Below are 22,172 nucleotides of genomic sequence, written 5' to 3' on the forward strand. Positions count from 1 at the left end.
GGTAGTCAGCACACTGGATTAAGAGTTACCTGATGATTTTTTTTGGCTAATGATGTAATATGAGTTCTTAATTATTTTATTTTTTGGACAGTGTGATTGTAAATTTTCCATTGATATATCATAAGTGCTAAAATGATATCTTTCACAATATTCCAGGCTTCCGGGGAACATTGTTATTGTTGTTTCCTAAATCAGCTTTTATTAACTGTGCTCTCTAAGCAAGGATTCTTCCTCTTATGTCTATCTGAATTTATAGCAGTGCTCTGGACCCTCGCGGCACCATTAATTAGCAAATCCCCACCTCAATAACTAGGTCAACCAGACGGCACCAGAAAATGGCCTTGTAGACCACATGAGACACAAGCGCTCTTTATTCCTTCCTCTCTTAACACACACTTTAAGATGGATACTCATTAAGACATCCTACCATTCTTTGTCTTAAATGTGAAATAAGTAGTTTTTATTGTAAAGATACAGTACTGTATGTTTTGGTATATGTATTGTAAAATGGGGGAACTGTTGAGAACATCTCATGCTGTAGGTTTACACTAACAAATGTATTTGAGCACTGTAAATTTCAGATACTGGCGGTGGGTTATTTATTGTTTTGAAACACTGCTGCATAGGCAACAAAATGTAACCTGTAACTTTAATATGAAATAAGTAATGTTTTTCTCTAGCTGCACACCACACCCTCTGCCATCTGAAGATATTCTTTGCTAATCCTGTTTGTTGCTCATTTTAGCTGTTGCCTGCACAAATTAATCCAAGACATTTTTTTTTCATATATTAACTATTTGTAGGAAAAATAAAATTTCTCCTACTAGGCAATCCTGTAATTACAGTCTATATTCCTGACTTGCCACTTTCTGTGATAGTAGTTCATGTTCACTGTATGTGTTTCAATGGGCTAAATGTTTATTTTTCATTGTGGTCTGGGGAGCAGCAAAGAGGAATATTTAAAGTTGACACAAGTGTCAACTTTATAAGCGTCGGCACTTTTTCAGGGTGTGTTGAATAGTTTTAACTGGAGTAAATTTCTGTGGCAGAGAGGCATAATATTATTGCAGCTGTTAACAGTAGAGGTGCTTGAAAAATAACCATAACAACTGCAGGAAACTGAAAGAAACATTTCTCTTACAGTAAACAGTTTAACTTTAATCATCCCTGCTACAGCAACCTTGAGTTGAGTTAATGATAATGAACTCTGAAAGCCTAAGGCAGCTAAATAATAAGAGGGCACCTCTGGGATAATATGCAGTCTCAGAAAGGCTATTGTTTTTTAAAATACGCCTAATGTGTAGTTCAATTGTAATGTAGATAGTCTTGTAGTCTTTTTGTAGTAAGTATAAAGAAGTATGGGTATGTAATGATAATGATATTTCAGATGCTGCTTGACATTTTTAAAGGCACCTGGGCTTGGAAGTAAGAGTTAGTGAAGTTTAATGCAGTTCCTAATGTACTCCATACCATTTGACTCTTGAAATACACTTCGCAATATCACGGAGTAAAACACAAAAGGGAAATCCTATTGTTTTTTTTTCCAACTTTATTGACAACAGAATACAAGAAGATGAAATGCGGGTCAAAATAGTTACAAATACCATGACAGGTCTATAAACTGCAACTGGAAAGGTATATGTGAGGCTGCTGTGGGGAGTTCAGGCTGCTAAAGAATAGCTAAGGACCTCACAATACAGTTGGTCCCAGTGGCCGGGAGATATAGTGTGGATTTAAATAGGTACACATTCTCCTATAATTGCCTGATTTTTTTAGGTTTTTGAAGTTTTTTCCCCTCATGTGACCAGAGTATATCACTGATATAATATTAAAGTCATATAAAAAAACGATTTTTTATACTTCTTCCTGTAATGGATGCATCCATTGTGGTAATATGTTATTCCATATGATAATACAGTATTTCAGCACTTCTACTTCAAACTGCACTGATGCCTACCTATGGAGTGGGTATTTCACTGGGCATAAAACACTGTGACAAACTGTGTTGCTGAAAAGAGCTCGTGTTCCTGCCGAAATGCATTGCTTTCGACAGATCTTCAGATTACGTTCAGCTGATTAAGCACATTTTCCAACAGCTAATGGTGAGTTTTAAATTAATTTCATTCAGAATTATTTGGAAGCTGAACATTGTGCTTTTGAATGGAAATTTGGTGTGACCTGTGCATGCTCACTGCCCCTTGTCTTGAATTCCTTAAAGATTCACTCACCCCTAGAAAGAAAACTGCTTAATTGATAAGTTAATATAAAGCATTCCTCTACCGTGTACCTGGAAACAAGAAACATCAATTAACTTTTCTACCACTGATCTGTATTCCCTTTTCATATTGTTTCTAAGTAACTTCCTAGAGTAAAGGAAACCTATTCAAATAACAGTAGTTGTCATGTACAGTGATAATCTGACATCTGAGGAAACTAGGCCATAGTATACTGCAGATAACCGTAGATTCAGTAGTCATTAACTGAAAACAACAGAAATGATATCTTCAAACACGACTGTCACAGTAACAGTAGGTCAACACTCAATTTTTCATTAGTAATAACATCACTAATGCTGTGCAGATTATGCTTTTGATGTGTGATGGAAGTGCTGCAAACTGTTTTGTCTTTTATTTCACTTCAGGATACAGTCTTGTTCAATAAAGGTGTCTGAGGTAAACACCCTTGTCTGGGGTACCTACAATGAATTCTACAATGGACACACTACTGATTTTTGCTGGAATATGGGCCTCTTTCCTAGAAAGCTATAGTGTTTTTTACACATAGGTTTTATCTGTGACACTTGAGGCGGTTGGAAGACCGTGCATGTTTTTCAAAAACGATATAGTCCAGATTTCAAGTGGCTCCAGCATTTGACGAAGAATTATTTTTGTCCCTCTGTGCTTAGTTATCATTTAGAAATGTTCCTCTGCAAATGATACGCAAGGTGACGTTTGAGTTACTGACATGTTGGAGAATGTAAGATGGTCCTTGCTGTGGACAAAGTTCATACTATTGCCAACTAATGGAGAAAATGCTTCCTTAGGTGGTCTGTAACTGAACAAATCATCCCTAACACTCAAACACTCTGAGATAAGAAGCTATTTTTAAAATGCCTGTATCTTACTCTTATTGGAAATCAGAACTTGTCAGAAACATAGCTACACCCCCCTATGAGTCTATTTGAATGCCTGCATCCACTTGTCTGAATACATACTGCTAAGATATGAGAGTGATAAAGCTGCAGAGCCTGGCTATTGATGATCTCCTGTCAGTGATAAAAAAAACTTTCACCAAACCTTCAGTGCCAGGGACAAAAACCTGCATCTTGCAACACATTTCCTCACTGTGAAGGTCAAAGTAGACTGCATCCTAATAAAAAGAAATTTTCATTAGGATTCAGGGGAGGATTTTGAATGGGAACTCTAAAGGATATTCACTCTTTATTCTGATGCCACTCCAGCGTACAGTAGCTTTGGCCTCATGCTTTTAAGCACTGTCCTGCTGAAAGGTGAATTTTTGGCCCTGTGTTACTGTAAGTCTTTAACAGACTGAAACAGATTTTCCTGTAGTTATTTGTCTGGGTATCTTTGCTCCATCCATTATTCATTCAATTCTAACACCACTTTCTAGTCCCTGCTGAGGCCTTGCAGCCTCATAACATAAGGAGGCCACCAACATGCTTGACAGAAGGGATGGTGTTGAGTGGGAGACACACTGTGTTGGGTTTGTGCCAGATGAAATGCTTAGCGTAGAACAAAAAGTTTCAATTTTGTCTGGTGGGACCACAAATCCTTTTGACACATGTTTGTAGTAACATTTATCATGCTTTGTTGCAAACTCCATGCAGGACTACAAATGAGATACAGGCTGGTTTTGCGAAGTGTTCTAGATATTGTTGACTGATGCACATCTTCTCCCATCTCAGGCATTGAACTCTGTAGCTCCTCCAGAGATGTTGTTGGCCTCACAGTGGCATCCCTCACCTGTTTCCTCCTTGCCTGGCTGCTCAGTTTGGAGGGATGGCCAGACCTTGTGCGGGTCATACGGTGCACCTTCCATTTCTTGATGATTAAGTGGACTGTGCTCAACAGGGAAATTCAGAGGCTTTGATATTTTTTGTACCCTTCTCCTGATTTTTGCATTTTAATAACTTTAGCCCACACTTTGAAAACGAACTTAAACCTCATTGTTGTGTCTTTGCTTGAAATTCACTACCTTTCATACTTTTCTAAGGCACTCAGGGTCTCAGTACTCAGGAATACTGGCCTCCTAGGTGTGTTGTTTCTGAATGAGTAAAATGATGTTAACTTTTTATAGAATGGTTCAATGTTTCACCATTTGTTCTGGGTATTTATGAAGTTTTGGGATTGTTTTGAATAATAGATTTTGGCTAGTGAGCTTGTGATATAGTGTAGGTATACTGTATATCCAACTCAATCTAATATCTACTGTAAATTAGGGTTATTTATATAACCAAGGCAAATATTGAGTTGTAAACTTTAAGAAGCAACTGCGTAAAAATCTGCATTTGTAAACTTGAATGCTAATTGTATTTAAGATTTACATTTTGCAATGAACTGTCCATTTTATTGTTCATTATAAACGAATTACAGCTCTAAGTGTTGGAGGCACAGCAAAGACGTCCTGATTGCCAGGCAAGCCAGTGCCAGTCCTTCGTTCACCTGGGTCAGCTTTGTTGGCTGAAACTTTGTCCCTGACTTAACACACAAATTAGTAGTATGCCTACACTCTGTGACTGTGAGCATAACTCATAAAGAGCAGGCCACGGTCGGAGCTCTTCTGATATAACACAAGGCAGTCTTAGACGTGTAGTTTCTTTACAGAAAAAAAGACAGCAAATATAATAAAACGAAAAAAATAACATTACATTTTATTATTATATATAATGCTGACGTGTTGATTCTTGAGCTGGAACGCGACTTCCCAACCGCTTTCGTGTGTGTACGAATCCGCACAAAACGGTGAGAGAACAGGAAGGACACACCTTTACAAAACCAATTGGTTCATTAGCCTTAATATGTTTTATTGTGAGATTTCTCTTTTGGCACTGTGTGAATTTGGTTTCTCTTTCTTACAATCCTGATTGACAATACATAAAGGTGTATTGTCCACAACTGAATCTTAGCTTGCGTTTTGAAAAATCACACAAACATAAACCCCAACAACATACTGTAACAGTGATGCTGCTTCAAGTCGTTATATCATTATTCTTCTCTAAATGTTTTTTTTTATCCTCGGATGATGTCGTCTCAGTTTTGAGTAAACCTTTCCTCTCGGCTCTGTCACTGCCCCGCCTCTAGAAACGTTGTGTCTGGGGTAGCCTGTTGCACTGCTTGTCTTATGCCATGCTTGTGTCCGACGAGGCGAAGGGTGGCGGAGGGGTGGGTGCAGTAGTATTACCCTCAGTACATAAAGGTTTCAGACGTAATTCTTCGACATCGATTTAAATCCCGATCATGTTGAAGCCTTTGTGGTTCAGTAAATGAAATAGAAAGGTTTGTTTTTTTTCTTACAGTCATAGATGCGATGTCTGTTTTTGTAGGTCGTCCCCCGCGCCCTGCGGAGAGTGGCGCGGCCCATAGTTTCTGAGCGCCCTGGTGGCTCCGAGAAGATTGAATGTGTTTGAACACGCCTGTTTGAAGTCAGGGGTGAGCCGGGATCGCAGAGCTGCTGGAGGAGGGAAAATATTTGGGATTTACTGTCTTCGGCATCGGGGATCGAACCCCTTGAAATATGTTACACTAAGGATTTAGCTCGGGGAAAACTTAAAAGTAACTATTTCCCAAACCTACTATAAGCGTCATGGACCTTAAGTAAGGTAAGGGCTGTAACCGAAGCGTGTGAGAGTGGGGGGAATACCTTCGTTTGAAATTTCTGTGCTTGTTTTGCAAGACGTACAGTATGTAAGAGAAAGTACAGCGTGTGCGTTCCCGCAATTTCCAAGTATCTTGAACATTTTTTTCTTCTTTGGTCTAATCGTGATTGCAGAGAATGAGGTGAAATATAGTTCCGAAAAAAAACTGTTCCGTCAAATGTTTTTTTTTACTTGGTGCTAGTTGTGCTATGATGACATTTTAAAAAGACTAATCTCTGTGGCTAATGCAAAAGACACTTTTTTCACTAGAGTGCGAAAACTTTTCTTCACATCGTTACTTCTGTTTTGACTAAGGCAAAGCTTCTGCAAGCCTTAAAAGCTTCTCAGTTTTGTTTGCTGTGATAGTACAACAGTTATTTCTGTTTTGCGTACACAGAAGCCAACCATGCATCAAAGTTATATACAGTAAGTTTCGACTTGAAAATGTCTTTATTTAGAAGCTTCTACTGAATTGGGGGTGTTAAAATACGTTTAAGGAGGTTGCAGAACTGCCTTGCTCAATTAGCACGGTTGAGCTTGGAATGATTTGAGAGTATATTTCTAATTCCCCCCGTAGTAGGTACAGCGCTTTTTTTAGTAATGGGCGTTTTTCTAAAGCAAAACAACATTCAAGCATTGTTGCAATATACAGCATGCAGTTTCCAATCAAATGCTAGGAGCCTTTATTCCATGCTTTGTCCGTGTTGTACAGTGAAGTGCACACGGAGATTGTAAAGGCGCTTGGGTACAGTGTATTGGCAGTGGGGGTTGCAAATCGCAAAGGCACACACTTTCATCAGTGAGGTTACAGAAATAGAAACGTTCATAATTACCGCTTCGTCTGTGATTTTCCTCACACCAACTGGAGCGTTTCTGCAGGTAAAACGGCTTACTTAGGACTGTTGGCAGGAGAAAATCTAGTGCAGCTTTGAGATCCAGCTGATGCAGCGTCATATCAAGGTTTTCAATAACTTTGATCATTTCACTAATAATATCCAGCAGAGCGTTGCGGTGAGGCGGAGCCTGAATGCGGACAATGTGCATCAAGCAGGATTCACGTGTATTCTCACACGCGTGTGGGGCACAGCTCACGGACACCACTTAACCTCTACAACATGTCTTTGGATTGTGGGAGGTAACTAGCCTATCTGACAGAAACCCAGTACCCAGGGGGAGAGCATGTAAACTCCACACAGGTGCCCCTGTATCTGAATCAAACCCAGGACCTAAGAGCTGTGGTGCCGAACCACGCCACTGAGCGACCCACTACAGATTCACTTGATAAAATATTCTTAATAAGCGAGGTGTATGAGCACCTGTAATCCCAGGTTGAATAACCTACATGGTTAATTTAAAGTTGGTATTGCCGCTACTCCTTCTGAGTGCAGTTTGTATCGTCTGTGTTGCAGAAGTAACTTTCTGTTTGTTGCAACACAGAAGTGTTATGTGGCCTTGTTCTGTACAGTTATCAATCGCAGTACCTGTGTGAGTATGTGGAAAAGGAAACGGATTGCAGCTCGACATGATTCTTTTTCCAAGCGTGTTTGTCCGGGTTTCTTGCCGCAGAGCGGAGAGCCGGCTCTAGAGGCACTGCCTGTGAGCTGAGTCAGCAAGAACAGGGGTGATTGAAGGGGCAAAATGGGAGCAGGAAGACGGCTGTTTTCTTTTTTTCCTCTTTATCACGCTGCCGCGCTTACTCATAAAATGCCTTAAACGTGGAAAATTGGGAAGATGAAAGGAAATTGGAGGGCTAACCCCCGCAGTTTATTAGTGGCTAGAAATCAGAAGCGTCTAACCTGGCTGATGCAAGACAAACTCCTTAAACTGACAAACTGAAAGACAGACTCCTTAAACTGGAGTAGTTTGGCAAATAAAACCATTCTTATCAAATAAAAATACAAAGAGGATTAATTTAGCAGATAGGTGTATTAACCTAGTCAAATAATTTGGAATCTACATATATTTCTGTTTTTTGTGATTTGTAGCTTTCTATTTTTCTTCATTTTGTTGGACTATTTTGTCCATCTGCAGCCATAAAAGGCTTTTGAACGGTTTATTCAAGGCTTATTTCAGGCAGGAGTTCAGGCAAGCTGGTCTTCAGCGATAGACACATATTACTCAATATAAGTAATGTAAGGCTTAGTACATTACTTCAGATATGCGTGGGGCCTTTTTTCTCATGATGTGTGTTTGACCGTTTAGAGCGGGTATTTCTTTTTTCTCTCCTCCAGTTCACAAAGTTGGACACAAGCTTATCATCTGTTCAGGAACATCTCCGCCTCCACCCTCTCTTGACTATTTAGTCACTGTTTCATCACCTTGCTCCTTACTGTCTCCCATTATCATCTTCCTCCTTTAGCTCCACTCTGTCTCCTTCTGCCTTTCACTGACTGCCACATTCTGCTAACTCCTCTCTCTTCTCTGTTCTTATTAGAGACAGACCGATCAATGTTTTGTGAGGCCCATACCGATTGCCGATTTTCTGTAGGCAGGATTGGCCGAGGGCCATACGATCCGGGGGTGGGGGGTTGACATTTTCAAGTTGTTGGTGCGTTACTATCCAGCCAAAGACACAAGAGATGGTATAAGCTAAAATTGTTTTATGAACAAGTAAGACAACGATTGTTGCAACCAACTCGCATGAAGTAACAAGCTGCAGTCTAACAGTTCATATATCTAATGAAGATGCCCAACTGGCATAGCGTGGCTCTGGGTGAGATATCAAGCGTCAGAATCCTACATCTTATACCTAGCACAATAAATTCCATTATTTTGGTCGTGATTCCTTTTGCTTTCGGGTTATTGCTGCGGTACTTTTGGTATCTCTCAAATGTTGTCTGCACTGACGGTTGTCTTAATGTCGATGTAGCTTTATCCGTCTTTGCTAGCTCTGCTAGTTTCTGATACTCACTGTACTCAGTCGGGTGATGTGCTCTTAAGTGTCGTATCAGGTCCGTTGTATTAAGATTGTGTTGTGTTGCTCCCCCCACGGGACGCGTTACTTTTACAAACATTGCAAATAGTATTGGCTTGATCTGGATCAGATATTTTTTTAAAAACTACCAGATGGATGACATGTTTTCATTCCAAGGCACATGGCGAAATTTTGGCTCAAGTATTTTGCGTCGTACACCGGCTCTCAGTATCGGCCAAATAAAAGGAACATTGGCCGATTCCGATCTATAGCTGGTGGATCCTCCCACCCCTAGTTCTTATACCTCATCCCTTGATTCCTTTTTTGCACAATGTTGCGCTGCCTTCACCTCCTGTTCCCGTGCCTGGGTTTTATTCTTGTTCTGCTCAACCAGAACCAAGATGCACTTAACAGAACTGAAGATCTCAGTTTCTCTCTGGTTTTGAGATGTATCACTTTTTTCATCCTTTGTTTTCAGCACCAGCAGTTCATCTTGCAACACTCTCTGTTGAACCATCTCTAACTAGCTTGGATCATCCGAAGGCCACTGATCACCTCTCTTACTGGTTGTCTTGCTTATCTTGTTCTGTCTCCTTTTAATCCTGCTTGATTCTACTGTACTCTGACACCTTTTAATACTCTGGATCAGTGCTCCCTTGTCAACGCTCGCTGATCCAGGAATTTCTAACTCTGCACACACCAGGTTTTCACACCTCACATATACGAGGTGTCCTGGTGAGACTGCCTATCAGCTCCTGACTCTTTCTCTGCTGTTGTTCCTTAAGGTGCTGTGTGATGTCTCCAACTTTTCTCTCTTTTCCACCCTCTTCCTTGGCTCTCTCATCTCATCTCACAGCTATTTGCCTATTTATTCTGATGCTGAAATCTTCCTTGCTTGTCCTTCCGCTGGGGACTCATGCCCCTTTCCATATCTCTGCCTGTCTCACAGCTCTCTCCTCTCAGATATGCTCCTGCCACGGTAAACTCAACATCCCAAAGTTCCTTTTTCCCCTTTGTGACTACTCTTTGTCTCTTGACTCCCCCACTATCTTGTCCTCATCTTCCTCTGCCAAAAGCACTTGGTATTACTCACACCCCCTCCTTATCCATCTCTGGCACATACGGCAAGAAGAACCAGCAAGAATCTACCCAATCCTTACCAACTAATGTATAGTCTCTTATCTCTCAGTGGTGGAATGAATATTCCACAGGTCAAAACTGCCCAACAGCTGTCAACTCTACACTGTAGTGCATCATTTTTTTAATGCTCTTATAACACAACTTTCTAATTACACTTATTCACACAGAGGCTTTTAACCATTTTGTATCCACATTAGCTGTATACTGTTTTATTTTTCTCCATTTAGTTTGTGCAGCATTTGCACTGCTTTTCCAGTTGGTGCTAGCCATGTTTTCGTTTTGTTTTCATGTGCTTTCACCTTACCTCATATGCACCATATGCTTCTTGGACTTGCACTTCATGTAACTATTGGAAGGTGCCCTGAGTAAGAGTGTTTGCTCAGCAAATTTGTCAGCAGTATGAATTACAACTAAAAATGATAGTTTGGGATTTTTGCTTTGAAGACTGTTTGTAAAAATTCTTTTTTTGAGTTATACATCTGGAAAATGGGTAATTATAGGTCATACAATTAATTATAATTTCATCTGAGCTCAATTGACTTTGCAGAAGACGTGAAACACATTTTTGAATGGTCTGTGGTCTTTTTTTCCCAGCCCTTGCCCTGTAATTTAGACCTCCTAGGTTTTCATTGTGCTCACAGGGAGGCTGTGTTTTGGAGCAGTGTTGTACTTGGTAATTGTTATCCAGTATGTTTTCCAGGGGAAGCCAAGATATCGTCTGTTGCCCCTCTTCCTGCTTTGAAAAAAGCAAGCTGGAAAACAGTTGTGTGAAAATGCTTCACTACTAGTAAATGTTCAAACTTACTTTGAAGATCAATAATTAGTAGCCTAATATAACAGTCTGTTTTGTTTGGTTATAAGAAGCCTAGGCATTCCTATAACATGTTGGGTAGACATTGTGCTAACCTCAGTTAGGCCACCACTCAAGACAACTCTCACTCTGACATCTGTAATGAATGGGGAATATGTAACAAACCTGACCTTCTGCTGGAAGTACATTGCTCATAGTGCATGAAATCCACTTCAAGTGGTTTGTCTGTGAAAACATCCTGAGAGGCCCTATGCCTTTAGTGCTACATGTACACTACCTTCTCAGTAAGTTCATGTGAATTCAGTGTTCAGTATAGTCTGGAAATACCATCCCGGCTTCATGGCACATGTCTTGTGCAGGCATCTTGTGCATCCTGTAGGGCACAGGATTGATTTCAGCCAGGTATCCCTACAGTTTGTAAGAGAGCAGCTGATTGATGGCTGTGATCTGGTTCACAGTGCAAGTGTTCGCTGGCGTTCGGTAGCTATAGTTTTTGTTGCGTGCAGCCATTCACTTGACTGGTCCTTCTGGTCTGGTGATCCCATCAGTAAATGGGCTTGATGTCCAAGTGCATGCCACTCCACTTCTGCTGGACTCCAGTGACGATGGACGGATGAACCTGAACTTGTTTCCTCTCTCTTTCTCCCGGCTGTTGCTTCCCTGCTGTGTGATTAAAACTGGTGGCTCTGTGTACTTTTCATGCTTGCAAAAAAACAATTGCTAAGGAAAACAGATTTCTAGTCAAAGTGTGACTGTCACAGCCTTAATTATTGTCATTCCTTACATTTATATAGTGCTTTTCTGGACACTCCACTCAAAGCGCTTTACAGGTAATGGGGACTCCCCTCCACCACCACTGATGTGCAGCCCCACTTGGATGATGCGATGGCAGCCATAGTGTGTACAGTACGCTCATCACACACCAGCTATCAGTGGGAAGGAGAACAGAGTGATGAAGCCAATTCATAGATGGGGACCACTGGGAGGCCATAACTGGTAAAGGCCAGGACACCAGGGTAACACCCTTACTCATTTCAAGAAATGCCCAGGGATTACTAGCTAGCATGTGAGCCAGCACCCCGGTTTACATCTCATCCAAAGGACAGAGCCTTTTTCACGTGTCCCAATCATTTTACTGGGACATTAGGACCCACACAGACTTCAGGGTGGGCAAGTCCTGGAGTTCTCAATAAGACCTCTTCCAGCAGCAACCTTAGTTTGTCCCAGGAGGTCTCCTATCCAGGTACTGGCCAGGCTCACACCTGCTGAGCTTCAGTGGGTTGCCAGTTGTGAGTTACAGGATGATATACAGTAGCTGCTGATATAGTGTTGGGGATAAAGGAGTACAAAGAAAATTAATAAAACATTATTTTGAAGCATTTACAAGCCTTTCATACTGCAATTAATTAATTTTGACAACAAGTGGAGTAAAAAGCTCATCGATTTTTTTGTAGGCTAATGTATTACATAGAATAACTTGCCTCGTGATATGGTACAGTTCTCAAAGTATAGTTCTTTTTATAAGTGAGATAAGGAATTTAAAATCAAATGAGTTTTAGAATTGTATTCTTATGTGTCGTTTCATTTTAATTAGGTGACCATTCTTTTGTTTTAAGACCAATTAAGGTTGCTACTTTTTCTGGTGTACCATTGTATTAAATAAATACATTTTTATGCTGTCCAAATCAGTTGTTTTCATTGCACAGTGTTATGAGCTGTTGGTGAGATTGACATTTGAAGTGTGATGTATTAGTTTCAGCCAGTGTTCTACTGTTTTTGCTTTCATCTTCAGTTTTGAGCTTGGTGCCAGTTAAATGTAATGGGAAAGAAAACTTCTAACAATGTTGAGTGTAAAATGTATGTGTGTATTCTATGGTGTTTAACCCTTGTTCAAAATGTGGATTTGTTTGCTGTATATGGGATCAAGTATTTGATAATACTAAAAAATTATCTTCATATTCATTTTCATTAATGCTAAGATTATGGAAATAAAAATATAAAAATAATCTCATTAATGTGGGCATTATGAATGGTGAACTTAATTGGTAACTCAACACATCTGTGAGAAAATGGTACTGCAGCAGGAACCTGAGATATAAAACTTGTGCTTGTATTTCATGGACATCTATCCTGGTTCGGTAGGTTAGGTTATTTAGTAATACATGCTATCAGGGAGGCAGGTAGCCTATTTAATGATGATTAAAGCCAGTGTAAGTAGTACGCAGAACATGGTGGTACTGATAAGCAAGTCATATCTATAAAATGTATAGTGGTTTTGTATTTGTTATCAAGTGTAGGCAGTGATTTAAATGCATTTGAAAAGGTAAGTACTCCTGTACTCAAATTGATTTATTAAAGGCACCTTCTTCAAAAGTGTGCAAGTTTTAAAAATGTTGAGTTTTGCCTTTGAATTCGCTACATCGGTTTGCTTTTATGAACCATTTTGGTTATTTGACCTTGTTTGCATTAAGAGTAGGTGGTAGGTAGCTGCCTGAGGAATGCTTTGCAGCCTTAATTTAACTGTCTGTGCCAGACATATAGCCTTTAAAACCAGATTCTTGCAAATTGTTCTTTTGTTGTTGAGATTTTCTGAAATGGAAGCCAGTATATGTGTTCTACCTTCAGAAGGGGTTTGGAAGGATTTTATGCTGAATTATCAGAACACTCAAGGAGGATAAACCAGGTCTAGGCAAGGTGCTTGATTTTCAGATCTTTTATTTCTCACTTATGGTGATTTCATCTCATGTCTTTACCAGCCATGTACTGGAACTGGACATTTTAACACACTTGAAGAACTTTGAGTGTAGGCTTATGACAAGAGCTGAGGTCTCTTGGTGAAGAAATTCAGCTTAGTTATCAAAGGTATTCACAAAAGACATTGGAATCCTTCCAAACATTTTTGGTTTTTGAATTTTCATTTCTAAGAGTAAGGAGTGGTATTTTATTTGAATCATGCTTTAATGGAAACTGTTGTGATAGCTGGGACTTGGGCACACCCCTGTAATTAGTATTAGCTACATTGAGGAGTTCTCTCTTCTCATCTTAAGTATTTATATCTCAAGCTTGTTCCGAAGACCTTAGGAGCGTTTGTGTTCAAGTGGTTTTGTGATGAGGTTCTGGGAAAAGTCTATTCCAGGACAGTGCATTTATCCTTTAAACATCAAGGGCTATTTCTCACAGCCTCAGAAAACAACAGGGTTTAAATACTGTTGTGATGACCTCATTGATTGAAATTGTTTGAAAATTCCTCTGTCAAGAGGTGTGAAAGTTGATGGTTTCTTATGTTTTTGAGATTATGTATGAACAAATAAGGAAACTTTTAAGTGTTGGTTAATGATGAGCTATCCCAAAAATATACAGCAGAAATTGTGAACACGTCATCACAGTGCTGGTTTGTTTAAGGCTTCTGGTTGGCATGCAATATGCTTTGGGTGTTTTTTTCACTCTTTCCAGGATAAACCTTCAACACATATACACTGGAAATATTATACTAGATTTTCTAATTCATGCTCACTCAGATCAGAATGCTAACTCGTATATCTGTCCTTATTCTTGAGTATTTCTACTTGCTTAAATAAAGCTATTGTCTTTTGACGCTATTGACGAACGCTTGAATTCTTATTCTTAATATGAATTTACAGCGCATTTCCTGAAGTGATCCCTGGATCTGTTACTACCACATTAGTTTGACTTCCTTATGATTTAAGCTACAGAATTCAATTTTTTTGTGAAAATTAATATAAAAAAACATGACATGCAGTGCGAACTGTGTACATTTGTAGCAGAAGGAAAAACTTTGTTGAATTAAAACACTAATCTAAAGGAAACTGAAACATGCTTTTCTTCTGCTGTGTTAGACTAGCTGCTATGTTAAAAATGTCTGTGCTTGCAAATCTTCCTGAGAAGTTTAATATTCATGGATTTGTGTGTCAGTAAAAGTGATACAAGTGACAATCTGGTATTTTATGGGAATAATGATATATTTGCATTACTTTGTTTTCTGCACTTTCTTCTGCTTCCTCACACTGAGGTTATTTGGTAGAGAAGGACTTCGGGTGAGAAGAAGGTGGTGGAAAACCTATTGTGACTCTGGGCATGTAGCTGTTGCTTCACATTTAATATAGTACATATACTATAATAGTATATACATATACTATATATTACACTATAGGTGTAATATGTAGTTTTTTTTATAAGTGTCAGTGATGATAATCTGTCTATCGAATGTAGGATACATTCACTTTATAGAGTATCCTTTTTGTTTTTAAACATTTTGACACCTTTGTTCCTCATTGTATTCACAAGGAAGCTTATAACCATAAGTGTGAATGCTGTTGGGGCATTATTTTTCATCACAAAAGTGACAACCTACCCTTTCACATTCCTGGCCTGTTTTTATGTGCATATAATCTGTTACTGCTAGCTAGGCATGCTGTTTTTTTTCTCCCATAGAACTGTCACCCTTACAAATTGCAGTGATGTTTTAAAGGAATTCTTTAGGTCCCATGCCACTGTTTTAGCTCTAGAGTGTGTGAAAAGTTGTCTTGGATGTGCCCCTCTGGGCCCCATTGCATTCTTATCTTTAAGAAAAAAAACCCCACACATTCGCTGCTCCCTCTGCCCTCTTTCCTTCTGGCCCTGGCTGCTTCTCTGCTGTGCACAGATAGTCAGACTGTTGCCAAGCTCCGGCCGAGGGAACTCCCACTGACACATCAAAGGAAAAGAGCCTGGAGGCATTTCCTTTTCCTCACACCTCCTTCTGATTCACACTTCCCTAGCTACTGTTGCTAAGAATTTCCTTAACTGCACCAGCCAGGGCTGTAGTCAGAGTGTGGGCATGGAGTGGCAAAGGGCAGGGCACTGTACAGGTCCAGTACAAGAATCTGAGCTTTGTTCTGTTTTTGCTGAAAACTAAACTTCATCATGATTCCTAATTAATTGTATTGATAGTCCTTCCCAAAGCATCCGAGAGTTCATAGGAGGCGTTCCGGCTCACCCAGTGAAGTGGGTGAGTGAGCCAGTCATTGTGCCAACGGCCATACCACGCAGTTGATCAGGTGGAGAAGTGAGAAGTTGCTTTTTGAGCTTAATTAAAAATTAAACTTTTTAATAGGATAGGCTGGATTGTAAAAAACCAGGGTAGAATTTAGCCAGGACACTGGAGTTAATGCCACAGCTATTTTACTGTTGGAAAGTGTCATAGCAAGTCATTGGGACCTCAGTTTGAAGACTCATCAGATGGTTGGGATCGCATGCAACGTGGTGTGCCCTGTCACCATGCTGGTGCATTGGTTTCTGGTCCTAAAGTAAGAATGCACCTGTTACAGCACCCATTTCATTTTCCTTAGACATCTCTCATTCCAGTACTGACTAGACCCTGCCTCGTGTAGCTTCTGATGAGGTCAGACTAGTAATTGGTAAGGCTGCTGTCCATCATTACATCCTTTCACGAGGAATCTCAGTATTTTGTAAGTACAGTTGGATTCAATTTCAAGGAATTAGGATTTCCAGAAAATCTCTTGGAAAAAAGTTTTAAACATCATGAAATTCCCCTTTCACTCAATAGGCTCACACTGGGAGGGAGAATCCTGTCCTTAAAAGTTAAAATTGCCAGCAGCCATATTACTCTGCAGCTCACAACTGGCAACCCACTGAAGCTAAGCAGGTGTGAGCCTGATCAGTACCTGGATGGGAGACCTCCTGGGAAAAACTAAGGTTGCTGCTGGAAGAGGTGTTAGTGGGGCCAGCAGGGGGTGCTCACCCTGCGGTCCATGTGGGTCCTGATGCCCCAGTATAGTGACGGGGACACTATACTGTAAACAGGCGCCGCCCTTCGGATGAGACGTAAAACCGAGGTCCTGACTCTCTGTGGTCATTAAAAATCCCAAGGCGTTTCTCGAAAAGAGTAGGGGTGTTTCCCATTGGCCCTTACCAATCATGGCCTCCTAATAATCCCCATCTATGAATTGGCTTCATTACTCTGCTCTCCTCCCCACTGATAGCTGATGTGTGGTGAGCGTTCTGGCGCACTGTGGCTGCCGTCGCATCATCCAGGTAGATGCTGCACATTGGAGTCCCCATTACGTGTAAAGCGGTTTGAGTGGAGAGTCCAGAAAAGTACTATATAAGTGTAAGCAATTATTATTATTATTATTAAAAGAAGCACCGTGTATAATGGTGGGGGTAGTATTGAGTGAAAACAGTGCTTAGAAAAAATAACAACAACCAGTGTAATATAAAAGAGGAAGTGATTTTGAAGACATTTTGAGTACAGATAAGAATTTGAATTCTTTTACAGCTTGTCAAAATGGTACACAGCCCATATGACCTGTCATTTTATATCGTGATATTTCGAAAATTCAGATTTTTTTCTTTAAGAAGGCAGTGTTGAATAATGAAGAGCTGATTACTGTACCATGCCCACCTTTGAACACTTTCTAATGTAGCTATGGAAATTGTGATGTGAGTATTGTGTAGCTGGGACTCGTTAATCTGCCGTCTTCGTAAGACGTTTCCTGCCATTTACAAACCTCTTATTGCTCATCTAGGACGTTTGAGAATAGGTGCTGAAATCCAACTTCCTGTAAAATGCCCAGAGAGGAAACCTACTTTTTAGATGACAGACTGAGCGAAGAGACCTGTCAGTGGCCAGTGGTGTAGAGTACAAAGAGTAAGGGATTTTTTTGACGATTTGTCTTCTTGCCTATGGCAGAATGAAACTTTTAGTGCTCCCGAGCCAAACATTTTTCTGCAGAAAGATAAATGAAGAAATCATTTGTGAGAAAGTAAGTTTATAGGTTTCTTTGTGAAGATAAAAAACCCAAATGTTGTTGTTGTTGTTGTTATTATTATTAATAATAACTGATCTCCAAAACTTGACTACCCCTTAATAGCCAGAGGTGAAGAAATAAAGCCCTATTTTCCCACAGTTATAAATACTTACCATATTCAGTCTAACCGCTGTAAGAGTTTGTAACAATAGATAAAAAAACAGTTGTCAATGCATGTGTTGCAGTTAAAAAGATCTCGCTCAAGAGATGTGGTGGCATCAGGAGGGGAAATTCTTTTCCTGAATAAAGCAAAATCTGAAACTTGCAGTCAACTAGGGATCCCTTTTTCACAATCCTGTAAGTGTAAGCTATTGTCATTCCAGGGCAGAACGACAATATTAACAGTGTAAGGACCTGGAGACACAAGTGGAAATTGGTTGAGAACATTAAGGACAGAAATTGGAGGATACTTGACAAAGTCTGGTGCCACGTTTGTGCAAGTAAACTCTGTTTAATAAACAGCTTGATGGGATTGTGAGATCATTAAGATACAAGCAGCCAAACAAGCTCATGTTTTGTAAGTGTTCTTATGCCCAGCAAGAATGGTATTAGCCTGCATTTCACTTTCAATTCCCTGTCTAGCTGTCAGAGAGTTTTATCAGCACATGAATCTGAAGCTTCCTCTTAAAGCCATCTATTGGAATAGATATCAGACAATATTGTTGGGGAGCCATTTGGTTTATAGCTGGGGTCACAGGTCATGTCCTGTGAGAAGTCAAGTTGATGAGTTTAAGTTGTCTGTGTTGTGTAAAAAAAAAAACTATTGACTGTTACCCCATCGTGCTAACCCACTTGCTGCTTCAACCACAGAGTAAAACAAGCTCTTTAAAACCATTTCAGAACATCAGAATGGACACAAATAAGAGGTGGTCTGTCATCCTCATTTGAATATATGTATTGGGTACAAAGCACCTACGCATGAGATGTCTGGAAGGGAGAATTTAGAAATTAAACCAACCCAGCATGCAAGTTTTTGGAGGTAGGAAGTAGCCAGAGAACCTGGTGAAACTTCATAAGAATAAGTTTCATGTACTCTGTTATACAAATGTCCACTTGTTGCTATTGCTATATATACATACCATTTTTCATGTTTTAAATGTTTGATGTATGACTTTCAAACTGTGTAGGCAAAGAAGGGGGTTCTTAATGGTTTTAAATATTGTATACCAGTTGCATGTTTCAAATTTTAATATGTACAATAACACTTATACTGGTGGTGGTGTTGATACTGCAGCAGCATAATTTAGGGCAGATGAAAGGTAGCACTAATTTAAAGGAAACAAAATATTGGTTAAATCTCTTACTTTATAACTTTGTACACCATATAATGTGAGCAATTTTTGGTGTGTTTTACCATAAAAAAGAACTTCCCAGGCTTGTTTGGGTAGTAACAACGGACAAAAGATAACACACTAGCTAAATGTCTCACTTAGATGTGAAAAAATACTGGCTTACCGAGGTAGTGAAGTGACTTAACTGTTTTTGTTGTGCAAGCCGTATCTAACAGTGCACACTTCATAACTGGCTGCTCTGAAGATGCAAACTTCAAGCAGTCGGTGTGTTCTCTAGGGACATGTAATCTGAAGTACAGTGAGATACAGAGCACATTTGACTCCATAGTTCACAAAGAAAGCACAGCCTGTCCCATAGCAACTCACTTTCTTTACTTTTTTTTAATTTACTGTGGTCCGTCTGATTATCTTAAGTACAAGTCAAAGCCGTCTGGAATTCTGGCAGTTCGCTCTGTTTCAAAGTTTAAACCCCAGCTTTGTAATTAATATGAGAGAATAAAGCAAAGCAGAAGTCTACAACATCAACTCTAAATGTTGTGTGTATAGCATAAAAAATAGACTAAATTCTGGGTTGGTCTAAGTGGGAATTCTTTTATGTAAGGTCCAGTGTTCTGGGGGAAAGACCTTTCTTTGACATGATACAATGCCATTAGTCATCATCATTTTAGAAGAATAGCAATTTGGTTCTATTTAGTTTGTGCGGAAACTGTTTTAATTCATGGCAATGTGATAATGTGGTTTGCAGTTTTGACCAAAACTGAAGTCATTTAATTCCACTGTGCTTCTCACCGCCTTTCTCTCAAACACAGGCTTGCTCTAGAAAATTCTAAAAACCAGACTGCACTGTAAAACTTTCCAGTGGATTCAGACGATTCATCTTCAGAAATTTGGATGACAAATCCCTCATTTCACATTTATTGTTGGTCAAATCAGGTGTCTAATAAATGTTATGGACATTTAAGAAATCCTTCTCCCCTTTTTTCTGAGATTCTTGCAAATTCCTTGCACTTTTTGATGCAGTGATGTCACTCAGTCTGAAGGTTTGGGTAATAGTCTTCTCCAGCAAAGAACCTAAACTATGAAATTTTTCATAATTCATAGACTGAAATACTTTTTAAGACTGAAGACTTAAAGAAAATGCATCTTCCAAGGGGCAAAGTTAAACACTGTCATGGCTTTTTTTGGCAGGGTGTTCTTTTTTTACTTGTTCATCAGTCACATTGTCACATAAGGCTGTAAAGTACAGTACTAGAACAGGACATTTTCACTTTTCTACAAATTTAAAAGGACTCTGGTGAGGAAAACGCTAAAAAGGAGATGCCTTGTGCTCAAATACCTGATCATTTCTTTATGCAATGAATTCAATTTACAGTAAAAACAGTCTTTCTAGTTAAGAACGAAGGTAAGTATTAGGGCAGTGTGCACATGAGCTTTTTGATTTTTTTTTAAACCTCGTCTGTGTTAATTGTAATAAAATAGCTGTAAATTTCATAATGAATAGAGAAATGACATTTGTCTTCCAATCTGTGTTTTAGATGGGTTTTACTCTTGCTGAGTCTTTATTGTTAAGGGCAATGTCATTGTGGTGGGATTATAGATTGTTTAACAATTCAATTCACTCTTCTGCAGCTTTCTTAGTCTTTTTTTTCAGGATAACCACTGCTAATCACATATAGGCCTTTGAAAACAGTGGCAGCAATGGTCCAGGATTACATTACCAATAGAAATTTGATAACTTGAAATCCATTGAGGCTGCTAAATATTGTCCTGTAGCAGCTCAAAGAGTTATGCTTAGCAGCTTTTTTTGTTAAAAAAATCTTTTATATAAATCTAACAGTAGCTTCCTTTTATGGCCAAGAGTTCTGAGCTATTTTTGATGCTAGCTGCTTCAGCTTCAAAATCTGTTGTGCATGGCTCCTATTGTTTTTGGCTGAAGGAGTATATCAGACTGTACTGACAGTAAAGACTTGAAATGAACCTTGGAGGCTAGGACAACTAGAAAATTTGATTTTTTTTCTTAGATCATGTTACAGTGTTTGCCAAAAGCAAGAAATTATGAAGGGAGGAAAAAGTTATGTTTTAAAATCCTTTTGTGGTTTTATCATTTTAAGGTAGAATGAATATAAAGCTAGAATGAATGAGTATGCAGTACAAAAAAGCACTGGAAACTTTAATGATTTATTTTGTTTGTACAGTAACAAATATACCATATATGCAATGTACATTCCTTTGATACATGAATATATGCAATCAATGTGTCGAAATGGTAAACACTGTTTTTGAATAGTACTGAAGAGAATTCAGGCTTTGTCATGTGAGAACTTAAGATCATAAGTGAGGTTACAAATGAGAAGTGGCAACTGAGTCAATCTGCCTTGCCTGACAGCCAGTAGCTATGCTAATTGATCCAAAGATCTTGTCCAGTTGTTTCTTGAAAAAAACCTTATAAGGATATCGCAACATAAATCTTTGATGGTAAATTAGAAGTTAAAAGTTGAATTCAACAGCAGCTTTTTAAGATTCTCTTTTTAAGACTCGCTTTTTATTTCTGAAGTAAATAATCTGTACTCATGGGGCTTTAAAAATAGAAATAAACGAGGCACTTAGAAAGAAATAAGACTTTGCTGCTTTAAAAATAATTCAACATTTCATTTTTGTTTCCTATATTTATGGATTCTTCAACCTCCATCATGCATGCTTATGCATTTTTCAATCTTTCTAGTAGTTTCTCTTGCGTATTCTCTGCCATGTTGCCAGTTTTGAAATGTTACAGTTATCCACTGCTGCTGGAATAATGAAATATTTGCTAATTATATGTGCTTTATTGCAGTATCCAATTGAGAGAGCTTTGAGATCTTTGCCCTTAAGAAAACTTTAATTGACTTCAGTGCTGTGAATGAACATTTTCTTCTAATATTTAAAACTTTAGAGCCACCATTCAGTTTTCATTTGGTTTGTCAGGTTGCTGTTATTTATTTTCAAGCATGTTTTACCAGATACTGCTTCATTCATACATAACAGAGCTCTATGAGACTTGACTCTTTGGTCTGGGTTTATCATTGGAGCCAACGTGTAAATCCAAATAGCAACTGCTGTACTTACTGACTTTATCATTTTGAACTTTCTGTACAGTCATGTTCCTTTTTCTTTAGGTTTTTCTCTAGCTGGTGACACATTCAGCTATTTTGAATTATAGAATACAGGACACAGGCTAGTTAACCCTCTCAAAATAATACTGTTCTTCCAACTGGGATAATGTATCCATGCAATACCTATCCATCTTAAATTTGAAAATATAAAATTTGGTAAT

The 22,172-nt window shown here is 39.1% G+C and overlaps 1 protein-coding gene across 6 annotated transcripts in view; it reads left to right on the top strand.

Moving 5' to 3' along the window:
- The window catches only part of mical3a (microtubule associated monooxygenase, calponin and LIM domain containing 3a), a 143,443-nt gene that overhangs the window by 25,839 nt on the left and 95,432 nt on the right, over positions 1–22,172 (top strand). For 5 of the 6 annotated variants that reach the window (XM_088922894.1, XM_088922895.1, XM_088922896.1 and 2 more), the window contains exon 1: positions 5,369–5,839. The exons of the other annotated variant lie outside the window; for it this stretch is intronic. The gene's annotated coding sequence lies outside the window, so the exon portion shown is untranslated. Of the gene's footprint in view, positions 1–5,368; positions 5,840–22,172 lie in introns of those variants that run through there. 6 annotated transcript variants of the gene reach the window in all.

The sequence above is a fragment of the Atractosteus spatula genome, chromosome 8 (genome assembly GCF_055471065.1).
Source record: "Atractosteus spatula isolate fAtrSpa1 chromosome 8, fAtrSpa1.hap1, whole genome shotgun sequence".
Classification (NCBI taxonomy): Eukaryota; Metazoa; Chordata; class Actinopteri; order Semionotiformes; family Lepisosteidae; genus Atractosteus; species Atractosteus spatula.